The sequence below is a fragment of the Dama dama genome, chromosome 13, assembly GCF_033118175.1.
Source record: "Dama dama isolate Ldn47 chromosome 13, ASM3311817v1, whole genome shotgun sequence".
NCBI classification, from domain to species: domain Eukaryota; kingdom Metazoa; phylum Chordata; class Mammalia; order Artiodactyla; family Cervidae; genus Dama; species Dama dama.
The window spans coordinates 54,698,958-54,705,342 of NC_083693.1; the positions used below are offsets into that span (position 1 = coordinate 54,698,958).

Sequence of the window (6,385 nt, forward strand, 5' to 3'; positions counted from 1 at the left end):
GCTTCTCCCTTGCTGCTTTTAATATTCTTTCTTTGTGTTTAGTCTTTGTTAGTTTGATTAGTATGTATATTGGTGTGTTTCTCCTTGGGTTTATCCTATATGGGACTCTTTGTGCCTCTTGGAATTGATTGACCATTTCCTTTTCCATGTTGGGGACGTTTTCAACTATAATCTCTTCAAAAATTTTCTCATACCCTTTCTTTTTCCCTTCATCTTCTGGGACCCCTATAATTCGAATGTTGGTGCATTTGATATTGTCCCAGAGGTCTCTGAGACTATTCTCAGTTCTTTTCATCTTTTTACTTTATTCTGTTCTTCAGAAGTTATTTCCACCATTTTATCTTCCAGTTCACGGATTCGTTCTTCTGCTTCAGATATTCTGCTATTGATTCCTTCTAGAGTATTTTTAATTTCAGTAATTGTGTTGTTTGCCTCTGCATGTTTATTCTTTAATTCTTCTAGGTCTCTGTTAATTGATTCTTGCATTTTCTCCATTTTGTTTTCAAGGTTTTTGATCATCTTTACTATCATTATTCTGAATTCTTTTTCAGGTAGTTTGCCTGTTTCCTCTTCATTTATTTTGACTTCCATGTTTCTGGTTTGTTCCTTCATTTGTGTAGTATTTCTCTGTATTTTCTTCTTTTTTTTTTAAACTTATTGTATTTGAGGTCTTCTTTTCCCAGGCTTCAAGGTTGAATTCTTTCTTCCTTTTGGTTTCTGCCCTCCTAAGGTTGGTCCAGTGGTTTGTTTAAGCTTCGGATAGGGTGAGATTTGTGCTGAGTTTTTGTTGTTGTTGTTGTTGTTGTTTGTTTATTTGTTTGGTTTTCCTCTGATGGGCAAGGCTGAGTGAGGTGTAATCCTGTCTGCTGCTTATTGGGTTTGCATTTTTGTTTTGTTTGTTGTTTAGATGAGGCGTCCTACACAGAGTGCTGCTGGTGGTTGGGTGATGCCAGGCCTTGTATTCAAGTGGTTTCCTTTGTGTGAGTTCTCACTATTTGATACTCTCTAGAGTTAGTTCTCTGGGAGTCTAGGGTCTTGGAGTCAGTGCTCCCACTCCAAAGGCTCAGGGCTTGACCTCTGCTCAGGAACAAAGATTCCACAAGTGGTTTGTTATGGCATTAAGTGAGATTAAAACAAATACCCGCCCCCCAAAAAAAACACAAATACCCCAAAACAATAAACCAAAGATGAACCTCAGACAAATGACAGTTACAAAATCAAGCAAATAATAATTAAAATAATGGAATACACACATATACATATACACCCATGAGCAAAGTCAAAACAGTTCAACAAAAATAAAGTACAACAGATTGATCTGGCGAACAAAAGAAATAAAAAATTATATTAACCAGTTAAGAACAAAACTAACTAAAGCACAAACTGGAAAACAAAACTAAAGCACGGTGCCAACTGGGGAATAAAGCAATGAAAACAAAACTAACACGTATGTTGAGAGGAATGGAAAGAAAGAAAGAATAGATATGCAAAGTTAAACAGAGGTAGATGAAGAAGATTTATATCCATTAAAGATTAACTGCAAGGGAAAAAGAATAGTAGGAAAGGCAAACAAAGAAATAAATGTAGAAAAAAATATATAATAGGTTTAAAAAATTAAAATTAGGCCAGAGCCAAATGCGAGTGGGGGGAGCGGCCGTGGCTCAGCAGGGCCAAGGGGACGCGTGGGCAGCGGCGTCGCCATGTCGCACGGCCGCAGTCGCGGCGGGGCCGGGTGCCGCCGCGCCGCCAAACGGGAGCAGCCGCCAGAGCCGCGGCCGGCCCACGGCCTGCACCTGCGCGTCGACCCGGGGCGGCTGCGGTGCCTCGGTGAGAACTGCGCGGGCAGTGGCCTCCTCATCTCCAAGCTGCGAGAGGAGCGGACAGACGGCTCCAAGTTTGTTGAAAATGATGCAGACCAACAGTTTCTGTTTAATATTCCATTTACAGGCAACGTCAAGCTCAAAGGCATCATTATAATGGGAGAAGATGATGACTCACAGCCCTCTGAGATGAGACTGTACAAGAACATTCCACAGATGTCCTTTGATGATACAGACAGGGAGCTAGATCAGACTTTTAGTCTGAACCCAGATCTTACAGGGGAAGAGTATACTACAAAAATGTCTTGTTTTCCAAATGTCTATCCTTTCTCAGTTCATAGTTCAAAAAACTCTGGAGCCGATACCACAAAGGTCTTTTATATTGGCCTGAGAGGAGAATGGACTGAGCTTCACAGACATGAGGTGACCATCTGCGATTATGAAGATCAGCCAATCCAGCTGACCACAGAGTCCATCAGGTTACCCCACAGACACACTTTATTTCCTAAGGGCTGGCCAAGACTCCCACAGAGGCATTGTCAGTGAAGACGTATGACATCCTGCTGGGAAGCACAAAGAGAGATGTAGCTCCGAAGAGAGCTGGCTGCCACAGCCTCTTTCAAGCTTTGTCTCTGGGGCTTGCTGCAGAAACCTGATCTATGGAAGTCACCACATCCCCAGGAAGGGTTGTATGGGTGCCAAGGGACAACTGTGGTTCTCTGGGGCCTTACAGAAATTGGGTCTTGGACTGGTCAGTATCTGGCAGCCATGGATAATGCCTGCCTTCCCAGTTTATGTGGCCATGGGATCCCCATTGTCTTGTTGTTTTGTGGCAGGATTATTGTGTGACTTGTTTTTTAAAATGGAAACTATTCCTGGGCTGCAGTAAACTTTCTGAAGCCTCAGCATTGTGTTTGCCTTAACCATCAGGAGGGTCTCCAGCTAGAAATACTTGTCCCTGATTGCTCCTTCTCCCTGTCATCTTTCAACATTCTTGTCAAATTGCCCAGGTTGGAGTTGTCTGTCATGCACCAGTGTTCCACGGTACAGCTTGAAGAGCACGAATCTCCTGATGCTGGTTTATAGCTTGAGAGGGCCTTTTCCCCCTCTTGCCCAGGTCAGCAGTCTGAGGAGAGCATGGGCATTGTTTCTGTGTTTGGGGGTATCCTGGTCAGGGTAAGACTGGGACTTTGATACGCTTCTCTTTGGGACATCCTTAATGTTTATCAGCTTCTAACTAGTGTTGTAAGCCCAGTGGCAGAATTTGGAGATCTCAGTTCTTCTGTTCATGGCTTTTTATTCACTGTGACTAATAAGTTTCCTAATAAATCCTTGCCAGACTTAAAAAAAAATTAAAATTATTAAAAAGAGAAAAGAAAAAAAAAAAAAAAAGGAAGAAGAAAGAAAAAAAGAAAACTCCACAGAACTGCAAAAGCTCAATGTATAAGCAGAGGTTTATAGCAACAATAAAAAGTGTGACTTAATATACACATATACATATACACTCATAAGCAAAATAAAAACAGTCCAACAAAAATAAAGTACAACAGATTGACCTGGCGAACAAAGGAAACCAAAAATTATATCTACTAGTTAGGAACAAAACTAATTAAAGCACAAACTGGAAAACAAAACTAAAGCAAGGTGCCAATCGGGGGATAAAGCTATGAAAATAAAACTAACAAACATGTTGAGAGGCAAGGAAAGAAAGAAAAGAAAGAATAGATATGCAAAGTTAAACAGAGGTAGATAAAGAATATTTATATACATTAAAGACTAACTGGAAGGAGGAAAGAACAGTAGGAAAAGCAAACAAAGGAATAAATGTATAAAAAATAATAATAAGTTTAAAAATTAAAACGAGAGAAAATTAAAAAAAAAAAAAAAAAGGAAAACTCCGAAGAACTGCAAAAGTCCAACTGAGAGGCAGAGATTTATAACAACAATAAAAAATGTGACTGAGGAGGAAAAAAAAAAGCTCAAAAGCTTAATTAGATTTCACAGTGCCAATAAAATCAACAACTACAACAGAGAGGGGGGAAAAGGACAAAAAAAAAAAAAATCCAAAAGAATCTACAGAACAAATCAAACCATAAGAATAATAAATGTTTTTCTTGAGCCACAGCTGTCAGAGTCCATTCCCTTGTGGGGAGTCACAGTCCACCTCACCTCCCTAGGATGCCCTCCAACACTGTGCTGGTCTCTGGACCTGCTGTGGGGACAACTCAGATTCTAATCTGGCCCTTCTCCTGTGTGTTCTTGCCTCCAATGTCCACAGCTACCAGAACTAGTGTGTCTTCTTTGGTGGGAGCTCTCAGTGGTCTTTTATATATTCCATAGACACAGAGTCTGCCAAGTTTATCGTGTGGATTTAATCTGCAGTTTGTACAGCTGGTGGGAAGGTTTTGGGTCTTCTTCCTTAGCCCCACTGCCCCTGGGTTTCAGTTGTGGTTTTATTTCCACCTCTGCACGTGGGTTGCCCACTGGGGTTTGCCCCTGAGGTTGCCCTGGAGGACTTGGGCTTGCCCCTGTGAGGGCCAGGTGTGGAGGTGGTGCAGCTGCTTGGGTCACAGGGGTTCTGGCAGCACCAGGTACTCAGGGGGGTTGGCGCCTAGGGCAGCAGGAAATAGAGTGCTCTAGAAGGGCATGGCAACCAGTATTGGCCAATACGCTCCAGTATTCTTGCCTGGAGAACCACCCCCTCCCTGACAGAGAAGCCAGGCAGGCCACAGTCTACGGGGTCGCAAAGAGTCAGACACGACCAAAGTGATCCTGTGCACATAGATGCAAGACTATTTTCGCCTCTGGCAGCTCTGCCCCAGTGAGAGTTGATCGTGAAGGTGGCGCAGCTGCTTGGCTTGCGGGGACCCTGGCGGCGCCAAGTGTGCAGGGACACAGATTGCCTCCCCTGCAGGAGTTGTGGCCCTGTCGGAGTCTTTTTTCGAGCCACTTGTAGCTGGTGATTGAAGGTCTCTTTGGCCAGTCTTTCTCTGTAGCTCTGCCCATTCAGGCACTTAGAGGCTCCCTTGCCTGGGTCCTTATCTGTTGTTCTGCACGTCAGGCACATAGAGGGGCACCCCTGGCTGGGGTCCTACACTGTAGATCTGCATGTTGTCACTTAAAGGGGCACCCTGGGTGGGGTCCTACTCTATAGTTAGGTGCATCAGTCACTTAAAAGAGCACTCTGGGTGGGGTTCTACTCTGTGGTTCAGTGCATCAAGTGTTTGATGGGCCAGTGTCTCTATTGTTCAGCTGCCAATGCTGGCATGTGGGGAGGGAAAGGCTGTGGTGATGGCTCCACCCTCTACATGTGACTTAGCAGTATCACCTTGCTTCCATGGCTGCTTGGCTTTCCTCCACCGGCATTTCCCACCACACGTCCTCCCTTACATCCCCTCAGTCCGTCTCTCGGCAGTCAACAGCAGCCCTCACCCTGGGATTGCTCCGCAATCCCTAAACTCCAGCTCCTAGCTGCTGCTCCTTCCAGGAGGCCCATGTTCCTGTCCGGGGTGTGTATGGCTTCGACTCTGATTCTCATCCCATTTAGGCTGCCACAGGTCCGCTGTTTCACTCTCAGCCTTAAATGTCCCTCCCCTGACTCAGACAGTTGCCCTGATGTGGGGATCAGAGCCCCGCTTCAGTTCCCCCACCCACCGAAGGCAGGTCCAGTTCTACTAACACTCCTGTTTTTCCCCCTAATTCCTTCATCCTACCAACTTTTCCGTGGTTCTATATATTCTTTTCCACTGGTCAGGAACTCCTATCTGCTCTCGGCAGGTGTTTTGCATGCAGTTCTGTGTCTGAAGGTGTATTCCTGATGTACCCGTGGAGAGAGATGTACTCCACGTCCACCTACTCCTCCGCCATCTTGTTCCTCCAAACTATTACATATATATATATATATATATATATATATATATATATATATATATATATATATATAATGTGTATTAGTTTCTGAATCGCCAGAAACTAATACACATTGTAAATCAATTCTACGTCAATAAAGTAAATTAAAAAAAGAAAACCTGTGAAATCTTGGGCTAGTCATCTAGATAAGTGTAGGTTGCCTATAAAATGGGACTCAATAATATTTTTTTAAAATGTGTTGGGAGTTGTGAATTTCAAATACGATAAAATTATTTGAATCCTTTAAAAGACCCACCTCCCAGAATATTGGAAATAAAAGCAAAAATAAACAAATGGGACCTAATTAAAATTAAAAGCTTTTGCACAACAAAGGAAACTATAAGCAAGGTGAAAAGACAGCCTTCAGAATGAGAGAAAATAATAGCAAATGAAGTAACAGACAAAGGATTAATCTCAAAAATATACAAGCAACTCCTGCAGCTCAATTCCAGAAAAATAAATGACCCAATCAAAAAATGGGCCAAAGATCTAAACAGACATTTCTCCAAAGAAGACATACAGATGGCTAACAAACACATGAAAAGATGCTCAACATCACTCATTATCAGAGAAATGCAAATCAAAACCACAATGAGGAACCATTACACGTCAGTCAGGATGGCTGCTATCCAAAAGTCTACAAGCAATAAATGCTG

The 6,385-nt window shown here is 42.9% G+C and overlaps 1 pseudogene; it reads left to right on the forward strand.

Annotated features, from left to right (window-relative positions):
* Positions 1 to 1,700: 1,700 nt before the first annotated feature.
* LOC133068448 (PITH domain-containing protein 1-like) lies at positions 1,701 to 2,329 on the forward strand (annotated as a pseudogene).
* The last annotated feature ends 4,056 nt before the right edge of the window (positions 2,330 to 6,385 follow it).